This window comes from Canis aureus, chromosome 13 (assembly GCF_053574225.1).
Source record: "Canis aureus isolate CA01 chromosome 13, VMU_Caureus_v.1.0, whole genome shotgun sequence".
NCBI classification, from domain to species: Eukaryota; Metazoa; Chordata; class Mammalia; order Carnivora; family Canidae; genus Canis; species Canis aureus.
This window is the reverse complement of record NC_135623.1, coordinates 60375002-60391698: the sequence shown is the minus strand read 5'-3', so window position 1 is coordinate 60391698 and position 16697 is coordinate 60375002. Positions and strand designations below refer to the sequence as shown.

Genomic DNA, 16697 nt, shown 5'->3' with positions numbered 1-16697 from the left:
AAAAAGAAATTAAAGACTGAATTTGATTGAAGAGGACAGATACATGTTTGTCATTAATTTCTCAAATGAGTAATTATATTTAGGTTTACTCATATATTTATAGCTAAATATTTAAAAACTGTTTGGAAGCATCAAAGTACTACATTTGAAATGTAATATCTATGCCGAGGATGCGATATGAAAATTTGGAGCTCCTTAAAAAATATGCTAATCCTAAAGAAAATGTGGAAATCAAGGGCCTGGACTTCCTCAATATCATTGATATTGATAAAATTCACAGTCATGGTTGTAAATGTATACATCAGCAGTGTAAGGCTTTACACACTGCAATACACTTTGCATATGCCTTACTATGATTGGATCACTATCATTTGATTTCTCAATCATAGATTATTCATTCTGAAGTAGTTAACAGAATCTTTAAAATGGAAGCAGAAAAATATTGAATCAATGGAGAAAGGAATGTTTATCTTTCTTGTTTCTTCCTTGTTTTTAAGCTTTTCTACCCAACACCCAAAATAGCAAATTACAGGGAGATAGAGTTGAATCTTGCTGGGAACTTCCTCAACACGTGGGTAATTTTTTGTTCTTTGAGATATAATGTAGGTTAATGGTTCATCTCCTGATGCTCTAAGAATCCTGACATTTAATAAAAAAGAGTCATCACTGAGTAACAGCTACACCCCCATTCCGTTACCATGGAATCAGAACATGGTAATAGACCAAAGAAGAGAGGACTGCATCTATCTTTTTTCACCAACTGACAGCTATGGTGAAACCTCCTGGACCATCCAGCCACTGCTCAAAATTCCTGCTGCCATGAGAAGTGATGCTGTCATGCAAGATGACAAACTTCCTAAGAGCCTGCTACAAAGGGAGAAGAGTGGTAATAGAGAGATTCAAAGTAAAGGAAGGAAAAAAGGATGAACGATGGAAGGAACAGTATTGAGCTATACAAGTAGAGAGGAACTGAAGAAAAACTCCAATTTTTAGTTATGGTCTCCATGTAAAAATGCTCTTGATTAGAGTGGTGGGAGGAAATGGCAATGAATCAACAGGAAAATTAAAGAAATCCATGGATTTTGCTTGATGATAAAAGGCTCATTTCGGTATCCAGTTACCACTTGGTTTCTGCTATGGCTAGGCTTATTTATTCGGCTCTAATTTTTTATTATTTTAAAAAATTTTATTTATTTATAACATTATTTATCAGCTTCCCTGCAGGGACCCTGATGTGGAACTTGATCCCATGACCCTGGATCTACCACTGAGCCACCCAGGCATCCCTATCATTTTTTATTCTTTGGCCTTGTTTCTAGTCACGTGTGCTGCTTATCAGCCTCTACACGTCAAGCTTTGGTAACTATGGAGACCCCCAAACTCAAATCCCTTTTTCTGCCTACATTGGGTCAACACAGTCTCTGTGCTGGTAAACACTTAGCACCCCATTTTCCTCTTAGATCTTGTTCCCTCTTCTACTAATAACAGTCACATTATCTGGAGACTAATGTCCTGAATCTCATGCTCTTTTGCTTTTGGATCTGCTACTCGCCCATGAGTTTTTCTGATTCTGATTTTGCCCAATGACCCAGATTCTGCATCCAGACTGCACGTGTTTTGCTTCTGCTGCCATCTACCGGGAAGTCGACTCCTTTATGTCAGAGCCCTGCTGACAACTTGCCTACCAGATTTTCAGGCATCTATCGCCCAGAGCCGAATCAGTTCCTACCCAAGTTGGTAGGTCTGCTCTCCTATCTAAGTTGTCTGCCGATGCTGTCAGCATCTGGGGAAAAGAATACTAGAAATCATTGAAATGCAAATGGCAGCATAAATGAGAAGGTAAATTTGTTTTCACGTTCTGTTAATTTGATTTCCAGTGCGTTTTCCCACTGTGTATTTTGTCACCTCTCCAAAGACCTGCCTATCTGGTCACAGAAAGTTTGCTAATATTAGGCTGATATTGGTAAAGAGGCCAATTTCTACGCAGAGTCCATATAAAAGAAGCAAGTTAACACTGGCATTTCGCCTGGACAGACTTCACATTTAACTGTGCCACCACCATTATTCAGCAGTGTTACTGAGAAAAAGTTACGTAACTAATTCTGAGTCTCAATTCTGTATCTTTAATATTGTGGCAATACTACTATCGACCTAATAACATCTGTGAAAAATAAGAAAAGAATTCGTGCAAAGTGCTTATCTTAGTGCCAGGTAAATAGAATTCATAGATGGTGCAGTTCCACACATACCAAAGACAGAATGCGTGAGGTCAAATTACAGCGAAATGAAAACACTTCTTTTTCTCTTTTTCTAAAACACAGTTCTAGTCTATAACATCATCTTCGTCTTTGTCTCTCTTTCTTGCCTAGAAGAATTCTTTGTCCACACAGGATAATTCGTATGTCGTTGCCTAACTGGACACCTGTCAAAGGAAGAAATAGAATATAAAAGGAAAGTGAAAGGAACTCTAGGATTCTCTAACGCAGAGGGAATAATTATGTATTTTTTGTAACCAATCATACGCAATTTAAGGAAACTTGCATTGCAATGATTTATACTATACCTCTCAGTTTTTATTTTAAGATTTAAAGAACCATGTTTAAATCATGACAAGAGACATGGTTGATCAAGTTGAAAGAAGCTATTTTGTAAGGGACGCTCATTAATGGACTTTTAACCCAACAACACTTGTCAGCAATGCTGTTCTTTCTATTTCTTTGAGGAACTTACTGCTAATAGTGCATGATAAATAGAATATATCTACAATTGAAAAATAAATTCTTGCATATTGAATTGCTTTCTGGTACTTATCTGACCTACGCCCTCATAAAAAGTTCTTATTGAAGATGTGCCAACATGGGCCATGACTAACTTCATGGAAAAGAAGTTAATTTACTCTTGCAATCCCAATATATGAATAAAACTGGTCAACAAAAAATGGCAAGGTGGCAAGTCCTACCCTGATGGTTCGGACTCAGAATTTAGTGGCAGTTTTTCTTCTGAATATAAACAAATTGAATAAATTTAAAGGCTGTGAAATAAGAAAAGCATTGCATGTTAAGGTTTGTGTTTACCTTGAAACCTGAAATTTTCACAACCTATTCACTTAGTTATCTTTAGAACTGTTGAAGAAACAATGATGATAGTCCATACCCTTCCAGTAAGAACAAGAGGTAACAGCATGTATTACTGTTCAGTAAGGAAAGGAATAAAATCTTGATCACCAATTCTTACAAATTCCTTTGTCCTCAACATTCCGTTGAATGCTCTAGTTCCAATGCTTTAATCTGCTCAGGCTGCCATCATGAAATAGTATAGACTGACTGGCTGGCTTAAACAACAGACATTTATTTCTCACATCTTTGGAGACTGGGAAGTCCAAGATCAAGGTGCCAGCCAATTTGATTGTTGGTGAGAGCTCTGTCTTGGCTTGCAGGTGGTCTCCTTTTTGCTGTGTCTTCATGTGGACAATAGAAAAAGAGGGAGCTTTGGTGTCTCTTCTGATAAAGACATTAATCCTATCAAATTAGACTCTTACCTTGATGACCTCATTTAACCCTAATTACCTCCCATGGGTCCTATCTCCAAATATAATCACATTGGAGCTTAGGGCTTTCAACATATGAATTGTGGGGTGCACAATCTGGTCCATATCACTCATCTGTGATAGTCTAAAATGATCATGAATTTAAGTTCCATTAATATGTGGGAAGTTGTCAGAGCATTAAACTACTCAAGCCTAAGTCTTCTAAATCTCAATGTCTGAATAACACCATCTTTACTTACTGTTTTTTGTTAACAACTGACTTTGTGGTTGTTCTTGGTAGGAAAGTCAACCAAGTCAATTTCAACAATGTAAAGCTTGGTTTTTCATTCAGATAGTTAATTAGACACCAAACTGCTAATCTCATCTTGTGGGCTGCCATGTTATCTCCTCTTCCATTTTTTATTCTTATTACAATTCCTCCTATTGTTAAGTGAATAAAATATTTTCTGCTTCCAAAGGAAAGAGATATAAAAGATTCTCAAACTATTTTATTTTCTTTTAGTAGTAAATTGCTTGTATGTGACTTACTATCAATTATCTTCCCTTAAAGAATGTTTGAGCATCTGAAGTGCTGCTCTAGTTCCCAGGATTGCTGTCTAAATGATGCCCATTGGTGTTCACAACTCCTTATCTGGGTAGCACTCGTCACTCAGTGCCAGGGGAGTGGTTTTGCAACAATATCATTTGTAACTATGGACAGAACCTTCTTTGTTTCTTCTTAAATTTTATATCGATCATGTCTTGCCTGTGTATTGGAATGAAGTTTAACATAAAGATGGAGGGAGTTCAAATGCAATCTGAAAATAGTACTGGCAAACAGCTTTGTGACTTACTGCTTAAAGTCAGCATACATTTATTTAAGATACTGAATTAAACCAAAGAAAAGACATCCTGTAAAACTGGAAGGTAAAAAAATAAATAAATAAAATAAATAAATTAATTAAAAATAAAAATATATTTACGTCTGTTAGAAAGTCTGCACCATAATGTTTTATAAATATTTATTTCTCTAACTCAATTTCATCTTTTAAATGAAACTTCTTTTAGAAACACATTGCTTATCTTGGTTCCAATTAAATTTATCCCTAGAATTAGAGTTTCTTCTACTATGAGCTGTATATATCACTCTGCTGAAGCCCATGAAAATAATAAACTTACCTCTGTTGTGAAGAATCACTGTCTATGGTGTAGGCAGAGATTTGGGGGTTACAGGTTATTGAGAAAAGTACAAAAAAAAATCTCAGGATGTTTCCAGGTATACATGCAAGAGAGATGGCTCCATGGTATTCTGTGGATTGGGGTCCTTAAGTCTCTTCCTATCAAGCATTGAACATAAGGAATTAACAGACAACATTAAATCACACCAAAACTTTTCCTTAAAGTAGAAAGCTCTATGTTAAAGAGGGTAAATGTGTATAGAAAAGTAGAAACCAAAACAAGTGCGTAAAATCTATTTTTTTTCATCTTATCTAATAATAAACATTTTTTCTTAATATTAAAATGTACTTATAGTAAAAGAAAAGTACTTGTAAGGAATAAACCATGAATCCACAGAAATATGAAATATTTGTTTACTTGATAAAGACCTATAGAAAAGAATTTTCAAATATTAGATCATTTCTTTTCAAATAGCTTACTAAATTCCACTTTTAATTTAGTTAAGCAATGTTTAGAAACCATAAAGTATAAAATATGAAAAAAATAACGTTTTAGGGGCACCTGGGGGGCTCAGTCAGTTGAGCTTCTGCTTTCAGCTCAGATCATGATATCAGAATCCTTAGATGGAGCCCTGCATCCAGCTCCCTGCTCAGTGGGGAGCCTGCTTTTCCATCTACCTCTGCCTTTCCCATGCCTTTGATCTCTTTCTCTCAATCTCTGTCAAATAAATAAATAAAATCTTAGAAGAAAAGAAAAGAATAACTTTTTGGAGGTTTGCTGAATAATAGATGGAATTACAGGTAATTCCACAGATAAATGTGGAAAAGTTGGCCAAGATGATGTTGGCACTTTAGGCTTATTAAAAACATTTAAAGGGGTGTCAATGTGAAAAAAAAGAAGAAAGAAGAAAAGACGAAAGAAGAAAGAAAGAAAGAAAGAAAGAAAGAAAGAAAGAAAGAAAGAAAGAAGAGAGAAAGAAGAAAGAAAGAAAGAAGAAAGAAAGAAAGAAAGAAAGAAAGAAAGAAAGAAAGAAAGAAAGAAAGAAAGAAAGAAAAAATGGTAAAATCATTTATTTGATCTCTTGCTTGGTGGGAGTGTGAACATTGGATCTTGGAGGCATCAGATGAGAATGAGGTTGATTTAGGGCTTTGAAGTGAAACAGTATCTCCAGACAGTCATGCCATGGTAGCCACAAATCCAAGAGTGAACTCAATAAAACAGTGTGGATAAGGATATATATTATGTGGAGGATCTAGAAAAGATAGTATCAGAATATTTGAGCCCTGCCTCATAGGCAAGGACTTACCATGTGGAGAACGGGATGATGCAAAAGTAGATGCCAAGAAAAAAGTTAAAAGGAAATAGAGAATATAAAAATATTTCTGGGCCTATCCAGCAGGAAGAAACTCAATCATGGAGAATAGCATGGTGTTTAAAAATGATTAAAACTTTTATTGCAAAATGTCAAACACCAGCCATCAATAAATTATGGCTAATTAAAGAAAGTGCTTCTATGAGAAACAACATTGGCTCTTTTATATTATAATATGACATTTTATTTACATTAACAATGTATTTACTATAATATTTTAAATTTAATGTCTGGTATTTGAATCCTTAATGTTGTATGATGTTGCCATAATGTTTCCTCTTCCTTGAATACAGAGGAGCTACATTTAAAAAGAAAACTGAAAGTGGTCAGAACAGAATGAATAAAACCAGTTAGATCATTCACATACAGGTTCACTAAAGCTATGTTTTCCCTGTTGCTTGCTGGACTAACATAATCTGTCATGGCAGCAAGGAGGTCTCTAAGTAAGACATTCACATTCCTTTCTAATGAGTCAACTTTCCGCCCTATAGCAATATCAGATGTCTTTTAAATCAAGCAAAGAGAAGCTATATGCTAGAGGAAATGACCTGCAGTGCCTTGAGTTTATCATGGGTTTAGCCCTTTTGTCCTTTTATAACTACACTGGGAGCAGTTAGTGATACTACCACTGTGTTTGATCTAACATTCTGAATCAAGAAACTAAAATGAGTTTGGAAGCAATATACTTAAAAAGCTAGAAGGTTGGTGCTTATAAGTAGACACAATATTGATGCTTACAAGATTCTTAAGTATGTCATTAATAGTTACTTCAAAATTATTGAAGTTGGTTAACTGGTTAACATAAAGAAACTTAACAAAATGTCTTTTGTTTGAATCTTTACTTCTGAAACACTGTCCAATTTGTGCTAATTAACTTTTCTTTTTATTATTTATATATTTTTGTGAAATTATTTTGTCTCATACACGAGAAAATTCCTTTTTTTTTTAAGAAGATTATTTCTTTAAGTGATTTGCTCCTATTAGCATGGGAATTGTTTTACCATCTTGCATATACAACTTGCTTCCTTACAAAACAAAATGGGAAATTTTGTGATGGTGTCTGTTATTCCAGGCCTTGGCTATGCAGCATGCTATCCTAAGATCATACAGTGACAGAAGGAAAAAAAAAAAAAAAAAAAAAGAAAGAAAAAGAAGAAAGAAAAAAGAAGGGAAAGGCAAATGTGCATGAGAATGTGTCTCCCTAAACATCCAATAAACCCTCAAAAGTTAAAAATCAAATAATGAGCTTGATTATCATTTCCCCTTTGGTCTCAGTTGAATCAATGTTAGCCTGTTGACTGAGGTAGACACAACAGCAAGTCATAGTCAACAGTCTATTTGGCTCTCTATAGAATCATCATCTCTGGTTCAGATCACATCCATTGGTTTATATGACTCAGTCCTACTTCAGTAAGTGCTAATCTAATTTAAACCCAGACAAGAGAGTTCTTCCAAAAAAGATAATGGCACAAATATTCTTTTCCCCATCCTACACAGTACTTTTTACTGTCTTTGCTAAATTATATGAATAATAAAGTTTAGTGTCTCCAACGTTCATTTTTTATTAATATTTACAGATCCTTCATTAGTTGTACTTGGAGTAACAGTAGGCCTTACTAAAAGTTCGCATTCTGAGGTAGATCGTTCATGTATGAGAATTCTAATTTAAAGTGTCCGTATTGGAGTCATTAAAACTGTTTACCAATATTCTGTTCTCTCATTCCTGGGGCACCTGGCAGCATTGTGCTTCTTCACTTCCATAGATGTTGTCATTTAATTTGCTTCAGCCAGTGAAATGTGAGCAGGAGTGAACTGTCTGACTTTCCGATGGAAGCTTTATGAGCCAGCCTGTCTCCATCATGTCCGCTTTTCTCTCTGCTTCCATGACTATCAGAATCCCATCAGCATGGATCCTGGAATGAAGGCAATAGACACAGGGCAGACAGAGAACATGAATGAAAGTTAACTTTATTATTTTTTAACACACTGAGATTTAGGGGTTAAAGCCATGGAACCTGGCTGCATTGACTGACATACTTGAAGAACTACCAAAATTGAAGTCCATTTCCAGATTAAGAAAATATTTGGATTAGAAAAATATAATAATATAAACAGAGTCTCTAAAATATATATATTCGATCCTCCTCATAGAGAAATTCTAGAAACAATACTTTCCATACTGATTTGTTTATGACCAGATATAGGCTCAGCCATGTGAAATTGCCTGTATTTGACCAGTTTTTAATGTAAAAATGGCAACCTCACATGGTTTAACCTAATAAATGTCCTGATGATACTACATTGTTTTGTGTATCTAAGGGAACCACACATTGTGTTTTAATAAGTTGATTGCTGAATAGAAATAAGATTACTCACATTTAGTATTTGCTTAGAGCGTAATCTTGTTTCATTAATGCCTTATGTTTAGGACATTAAAAAGTTAGGCCAAATAACACAGTGTTATTAACAAACATTTCTCTTTTGCAGACATGATCTAATGCATTTTTAAAAGTTTTTGTTTTTTAACATGTTAACCGTTGCTTGCTTTAGGACACATTCTTGAGGTCATAGACAACATTTATCACACTTAAAATACTATGACACAGTCTATTTTGTTGGTTTTGAAGTTTTTGCCAATGAAAAATAAGATAACCAATTAGCCATTATGGCTTATTATGTTAAATTTGTCCACTAAGAGAGTTTTCAAAATGACTTAAATGCAATTTTTCATCCTCAGAGTGAGAGCATTTCCATTAAAAGACAACACACATGAAATATTTGACTATTACTCAGATTTTTAATTACTGAAATAATATTCCACTAGGGAAAACCCAAATCCACTACAGTGAAATACTCAAAAATGTTTCCCTAAGTTTACTCCTACTGGGATTCAGAAGTGTACCAAATTAAAGTTAACTTTGAGGTTCTAGTTCTAAAAAAAAAAAAAAAGTGTACTTTTTTTTTTTTTTTTTTTTTTTAAAGGGCTTTCTGGTTTAAAGAAATGAAGTTCAAGAATTATTTATAAAATGTCAGAATTTCCAAATGTAACTTCTCATAAAGCTCTTTGGATATCAAATGGATTCACCAAACATTTTGATGAGTTAAGTGTAAATGAATCAGTAACATAAGGATTAGATTTCTCTGCAAATACACAAGAACCTAAAAAATTAGGAAAAAGAGTGCCTTGGCAGAATTCAATTGGGTCTTGTCAAATCCAAAGAGTTTGAAAACTATGTTTCAAAGCTTTTTCTGAAACTGAAAACTCACTTTTTTTGATAATCTATTGTTACAAATTCAAACTGAATATTGCTTCCAAGTTCTGTTGGTAATAAATAAATCGAAGGTGGTTAGGACCATGACCACAAATTCATTTTCATAAATAATTTTTATAGCATCAAGAGCTTCTTCACATCATTTTTCTATAAATAATGTTCTCTAGAGTTATAAAAATTAAAACTTGAGAAAAGTGATCACAAGGTACAAACTTCCATTTAAAGATAAATGAGTGCAAAAAAAAAAAAAAAGATAAATGAGTGCAAGGGATGTAATGTATGACATGATGACTATAGTTTACCCTGCTGTATGATATATGTGAAAATCGTTAAGGGAGAGATCTTAAACGTTCTCACCACGAGGACAATTTATTTCCTTTTTTCTTTTATTTTCATTAGGTCTGTATGAGATGACGAATGCCAACGAAACATTATGGTAATCATTTTGCAACATGTGTAATTCAAACCATTATGCCGTATACCTTAAACTTACACAGCAATATGTCAATTATTTCTCAATAAAACTGGGAAAAATATGGGAAAAAAACCTTTGAATTTCAGCAAATAACAAAAGAAAACATGGAAAACAAATAACCTGGCTCCACCAGTTCTCTGTTACAGTAACAGAAAATTTTCATGGTGTTTCAAGGCCAAAAGAAATCCTCAACAGTTTTACTTATTAAGTAGCTGGGTCTACACAAGACAGTAAGCTGTAATATTCCAAAAATTTAGACTCTTTTCCTTTGGTGTCCAAAGACCACTGAAGGTCTTTGTGTCGTCATCGGCCACCCTCCACCCCGTGTTAAACTGTATTGTAAGAACAAGCCCTATCCAAAGTCTTGCTTCTGTAGAGGGGTCCCTTATACCAAGATCTGCATCTTTGACCTAGGGTGGAAGAAGGCAAAAGTGGATGAGTTTCCACTTTGGCCACATGGCCTCAGATGAATAGAAGCAGCTCTCCTCTGAAGCCCTGGAGGCTGACCTTATTTGTGCCAACAAGTCCATAGTGAAAAGCTGTGGCAAAGATGCTTTTCACACCAGAGTGCAGCTCTACCCCTTCCACGGCATCCATAGCAATAGGGTGTTGTCCTGTGCTGGAGCTGACAGGATCCAGACAGGTAGCAGGGTGCCTTTGGAAAGCCCTAGGACACAGTAGCCAGGGTCCACATTGGCCAAATCGTCATATCCATCTCTATCAAGTGCAGAACAAGGTGCATGTGATCGAGGCCCTATGCAGGGCCAAGTCCAAGTTCCTTGACCACCAGAAGATCCACATTTCTAAGAAATGGGGCTTTCCCGAGTTCAATGCCCATGAATTTGAAGACGTGGCGACTGAAAAACTGTTCATCTCAGATGGCTGTAGGGTCAAATATATCCATAATTATGGCCCACTGGATGAATGGCCAGCTCTGGACTCATGAGAATCTTGGCACTGCCCCTGCCTATCTATGCCCATCAATAAATCCTACCTCCAGTAAAAAAAAAAATCCAAAACTTTTATAGTCATATACAAAAACACAACATATAAACTTTTTTAAAGATTTTATTTATTCGTGAGAGATGGAGAGGCAAAGACACAGGCAGAGGGAGAAGCAGGCTCCCTGCAAGGAGCCCAGTGTGAGATTCATCCTGGCCCTCGGGATCACACCCTGAGCTGAAGGCAGGCAGACAACCACTGAGCTACCAGATGTCCCCACAATATATAAATTTAAAAATAATATTTTATTTCATTCTTCAAAATTACAACTACTTATTAACAGGTTGTATGGGCCCAGTTGAGTACCACAAAACTTCTCAATCATTGAAATATCATTGATTTTGCCACCTCAATTCTTGTTCTGATTTTCTAATAGTATTTGACTTAAAAAAAAGGAAAGAAAACCCAGATTCATAAGTATATAACATCACTGAGAGCAATGCACATGATCTAACATTGAAACTGTGAACTACCTTGATCTAGTAGCTCAGATGGTGTCCAAGAGATGTTGAGTGTTTCTACATTCAACAAAATATTCCATGTCACCTCCATGACTTCACTATGACACTCCAGGGTGCCTCAAACGCAGTTTAGGAGCTGTGGGTTTTAAGAATTTCGTTCAGTTATCTTACAATCATTTCAGGATTTGAATGGCAATTTATTTATAACTAAGCAATATTGCCAACAGTGAAGTCTAATATTAAGAAAAACTCATTAGTTTTATTGAACCTTAGTAACAGTACTTTATAATGTATTATAATATGTTCTTATATTTAAAAATAGTTTTAACAAATTGATAAAATAATAGTCATTGGAACTTACATTTTTCATAATAAACATAACAGAATTTACTTTGAAGGAATGTTAACTAAAAATTCAATAGGGTTTTTCAGTTTTTTTTAATTGAAAATATAGATATTATTGTTTTAGAAAGGAATTTCAGGATAAGATTTTTAAAAGGGAGAGTTGGTTTCACATTATCTTATTAAATTTTAAACAATTTAACATTAGAACATAGCACATAGTATGTTAGGAAAAAAAAAAACCAAAATGACATTTGTTAATTTCGGGGTTCTATACATGAATTATGTCTAGAAATAAGTGGACTGATCTACACAGAAGCCTCTCTGAGAAAATTCTATCAGACAGTGTTGATAGAACTAACAGAATTTGCTGACAAATTCGAAGTGGGATATGAGAAAAAAAACAGTACTCAAGGATGACTTTTGGCCTGAACAACTAGAAGAACTGAATATACCGATCTAGGAAAATCATGAGGAAAGCAGGTTTGGAGAACACACCAGGAACTCAGTTTTAGAAATGTTAAGTTTGAGGTGTTTACTAGACATTAAATGGAGGTCTCCAGTAGGCAGTCAGATACGGGAGTTCAGGTTGAAGGGAAAAGTCTAGGCCAGATCGCCCAAGCAAGTTTTACTTCATGCAGGGACCCTTCTGAATACTTGCCTAACCCATCCAGTATTCACAACGACCTGATGAGCTAGTTACTATTACCCTCATTTTATAAAGAAATCCAGTCACAGAGAAACATACCATTTCTAGTTAAATTGAAAGAACAAGAGTTTGAACTGTGAGAAGCTGTCTCCTCCCCACCACAGAGGAAGTTGATCTGCAAAATAAAGCCAAGCGAAACCAAGAGGGGATGAGAGCTGAATAAAGGGAGAGGAGTGCTGATTCTTTTACCATTCCTTTGGATTCTGTGAGCTAACCCAAGGATCATTCCTACCCAACCCTATGAGGCAATAAAGTCTCTTTTTGCTCAAGGCATTGCAACTTAAAAAGTCGTAAATAACACAATCGCTGAACATCTTGTTTCAAATGTAAAATACTGTAGGTTTTCTAAGAAAACACAGTAAATTTGCTAGGGCTAACCATATCTTAACATTGTCATTTATAAATTACACAATATTTCACTTTATTCATGAGATAGCTATTCCTTGGGATAATTCTAAAAACAAAACCTATTCTTTCTCCTAGCTTATATTTTAAATATAAACTGGATTATTATTTATAATGTTTTATCATTAAAATCATTTTAGTTTTTCTGACATAAATTTACTGAAGTGTAATTTACATTTATAAAAGGCAAGAATTGTGAGTTTGCCATTGGCGAAGTGAACATACCTATATATATGTTTGCCTTTTCTTAAAGTTAATATATGCATGTATTCAGCATACGTATCAAAAGCCAAAGAAGCCCCTCTTCTACAATACAATCATTAGCGCCTCTACTCCCAGGATTACTATTATCCTGACATCAATAACACTACATTTCCCCTGCCTATTTTAAAATTCCATATAAAAAGAATTATATGGAATATAGTTTTTTTCAGCTGATTTCTTTTATTCAATATATTATTATGTATAGTTGTAGTTTGTGAATTCCCATGCTCTAGAGTATTCCTCTGCATGAATCTGCTGCAATCTGTTTATTAATTTGACCACCGGGTGTGCATTTTTTCCAGTATGTGTATTCTTATCCATATGTTGGTGGGAACATATGTATACTTCTCCGCTAATTATATACTTTGGAATGAAATTTCTAGAGCATATTTATGTTATGCATATGTTCCATTTAGATAGATATCACTAAACAGTTTATTTTAATTCCAGTATAATTAACATAAGGGGTTATATTAGTTTCAGGTGTATAATATAGTGATTCAACAATGTCCTACGTGATAGGCATACTGTCAACCTCCTTCAGCTATTTCACCCATTCCTCCACCCACCTCCTTTCTGATAATCAGTTTGTTCTGTATAGTTAAGAGTCTGTTTTGTGATTTCTTTCTTTCTTTCTTTTCCTTTCTTTCTTTCTTTCTTTCTTTCTTTCTTTCTTTCTTTCTTTCTTTCTTTCTTCTTTCTTTCTTCTTTCTCCTTAATTCCTCATATCATATCATATGGTATTTGTCTTTCTCTGACTGACTTAATTCACTTAGCATTATATCTTCTAGATCAACCCATGTTGTTGCAAATTGCAAGATTTCATTTTTTTGTGGCAGGGTAATATATATCAAATATGAGTAATAGTCCATTGCGTGTATGTGTGTATAAATCCTCTTTATCCATGCATGTATCAATGGACACTGGATTGCTTCCATAATTTGATTCTTGTAAATAATAAACAGAGCAATAAACAGAGAAATGCATATCTTTTCAAATTGGTGTTTTCATATTCTTTGGGAAAATACCAGTAGTGGAATTACTGTATCTTATGATAATTCTATTTTTAATATTTTGAGGAACCCCCATACTCTTTTCCACAGTGGCTGGCACCACTTTGCATTCCCACCAACAGTGCAGAAGTTGTTTTTTTTTTCTCCACATCTTCGCCAATACTTATTTCTTGTATTTTTTATTTCAGCCATTCTGATAAGTGTGACGTGATAACAGGTGATGATTAGTTCTGTTGAATATCTTTTCATGTGTCTATTGGCCATCTATATGTCTTCTTTCATATTCATGTATTATGCCCATTTTAAAATTGGATTATTTAGGAGTTTCTGGAGTTGATTGTGTAAGTCCTTTGCGTATTTTGGATACTAACCTTTTATTGGATATGCCACTTGCAAATGTCTTCTCCCATTTTGTGAGCTGTGTTTTTGTTTTGTTGATGGTTTTGTGGAAAAGCTTTTAATTTTGATGTAGTCTCAGTAGTTTATTTTTGATTCCCTTGCTTTAGGAGACATATCTAGAAAAAAAATGTTGCTATGGCCAAGATCACTCTCCTCTAAAATTTTTATGGTTTCAGGTTTCATGTTTAGGTCTTTAATCCCTTTTTTTAAAGATTTTATTTATTTATTTGAGAGAGAGAGAGAATGCATGAACTAGGGGAGGAGCAGAGCAAGAAGGAGAAAGAGAGAGAATCTCAAGCAACTCTGCACTGAGTATGGAGCCCAACGTGAGGCTTGATTGCACCACCCTGAGATCATGACCTGAGGTCGCGACTTGAGCCAAAACCAAGAGTCAGACACTTAATGGACTGAGATACCCAGGCACCCAGTTCTTTATTCCACTTTCAGTCTATTTTTGTGTATTGCATATGAAAGTTTCATTCTTTCACATGTAGTCATATAGTTTTGTCAACATCATTTGTTGAAGAGACTGTCCTTTTCTTATTGCATATTCTTGCCTCCTTTTTTTAAAAAAAAATATATTTATTTATTCATGAGATACACAGAGAGAGAGGCAGAGACATGGGCAGAGGGAGAAGCAGGCTCCCTGTGGGAAGCCCAACGTGGGACTCAATCCCAGGACCCTGGGATCATGCCCTGACCCAAAGGCAGATACTCAACTACTGAGCTACCCAGACGTCCCTTAAAAAAAAAAAAAAAAAAGATTTTATTTATTTATTCATGAAAGACAGTCTTGCCTCCTTTATCATAGGGTAACTGACCATATAACTGTGGGTTTATTTCTGGGCTCTGTATTCTATGTGTCTATTTTTGTGCCAGTACTATACTGCTTTGTAGCATATCTTGAAATCTGGGATTATGATACCTCCAGTTATATTCTTCTTTTCAAATGCTTTAGCTGTTCAGGGTCTTTTGTGGTTCCATACAAATTTTAGGATTAATTGTTCTATTTCTATAAAAGATGCTATTGGTACTTTGATAAAGATTGCATTAAATCTGTGGATTGATTTGGGTAGTATGAACATTTTAACAATATTTATTTTCTCAATTCATGAGCATGGAATATCTTTCCATTTGTTTGTGACCTCTTCAATTTCTTTGAAGAAATTGAAGTGTACAGGTCTTTCACCTCCTTGGTTAAGTTTATTCCTAAGTATTTTATTATTTTTGGTGCAACTGTAATTGAGATTGTTTTCTTAATTTCCCTTTCGGCTACTTCATTGTTAATATATAGACATGTAACATATAGACAAGATTTCTGTATCTTGATTTTGTTCCTGCAACCTTACTGAATTCATTTATCAGTTCTAAGTCCTAAACAGTTTTTTAACATTATTGGTGATAATATATATTTGAAACAGAACAACAGATGATTGAAGAGTAAATATTCTAAGGATGATTTACAGTCCCCTTTCCATCCAGTAGATTGTTTGATGTTACCTGCTTTTTCTATTTTGTGAGAAACAGTTAATTTCTGGATACAGAAATTTCTATTTTATATAAGTATGATATTAAACTAAGTAAGTCTGATCATAAACTTTTATATTGACATTTCTAATAATAGTATATAAACATGATCATCTCACAGTTCTGTTGTACAGAAATTTAAAGGCAAGGTATGTAGGAAGCCATTTTAGATGCAGCTTATCATAGTTTATTTTCTAGCCTTTGAAGTCTTTCATTCTCCTTACATGCAATTCTCCCTACATGAATTAAAGCAGTGTCTAAAATCCAGTTCTTGTTATCTAAGCCTAGTCCAGATGTGAATGAAGCTCCTTAGGTGTAGTTCCTTAAGTAGAACTTATTATGTACAAGTCCTCTTGTTCTTGACACTCTTTTGAAACTAAAGAGACCATGTATCTGCACTCCCTCTCCCATACCCAATATACCGTGGTGGGACAAGAACATGGGAAAATGAAAACCAAACATGAATCACTGGTCCATAACATTTCCAAAATCCTGTCAGATGAATATAGAGTTTCCTCATGAGGTCCCCAAACCAGGGAATAATTCTAATTGGCTCTTCACATCTCCATCTGGGTTCTTGGTTCTTTCCTCTGAGCCTCATTTTTTTAATGAAAGTTAACACGTGTTTTCAACTGAATAGTTTTCTCATGCTGCTTATTGCGACAGGTTTGTATGGGCATAGGGAATTCCAAGTGCTTTTCACTCTGTACTGTCACTTTATAGGCCTCCTGTGAATGTCATTGGAATTTGT

The 16697-nt window shown here is 34.7% G+C and overlaps 2 long non-coding RNA genes and 1 pseudogene across 4 annotated transcripts; 2 read left to right on the top strand and 1 right to left on the bottom strand.

Annotated features, from left to right (window-relative positions):
* The first annotated feature begins 645 nt into the window (after positions 1 to 645).
* LOC144282600 (uncharacterized) lies at positions 646 to 7628 on the top strand. Of its 3 annotated transcripts, XR_013351090.1 has the most exons (4): positions 695 to 1109; positions 1214 to 1359; positions 1593 to 1839; positions 7150 to 7628. It is a non-coding gene; the product is annotated as an uncharacterized LOC144282600 (long non-coding RNA). The 3 variants fall into 3 exon arrangements; XR_013351088.1 differs by lacking the exon at positions 7150 to 7628 and having other exon boundaries at positions 696 to 1109; positions 1593 to 2793; XR_013351089.1 differs by lacking the exons at positions 1214 to 1359; positions 7150 to 7628 and having other exon boundaries at positions 646 to 1109; positions 1593 to 2793.
* On the bottom strand, positions 2101 to 3224 carry LOC144282601 (uncharacterized). The gene is made up of 2 exons (XR_013351091.1): positions 3075 to 3224; positions 2101 to 2422 (listed from the first exon to the last, which is right to left on the bottom strand). It is a non-coding gene; the product is annotated as an uncharacterized LOC144282601 (long non-coding RNA).
* Positions 7629 to 9766: 2138 nt separating the features above from the next.
* LOC144281730 (large ribosomal subunit protein uL16-like) lies at positions 9767 to 10770 on the top strand (annotated as a pseudogene).
* Positions 10771 to 16697: the final 5927 nt, after the last annotated feature.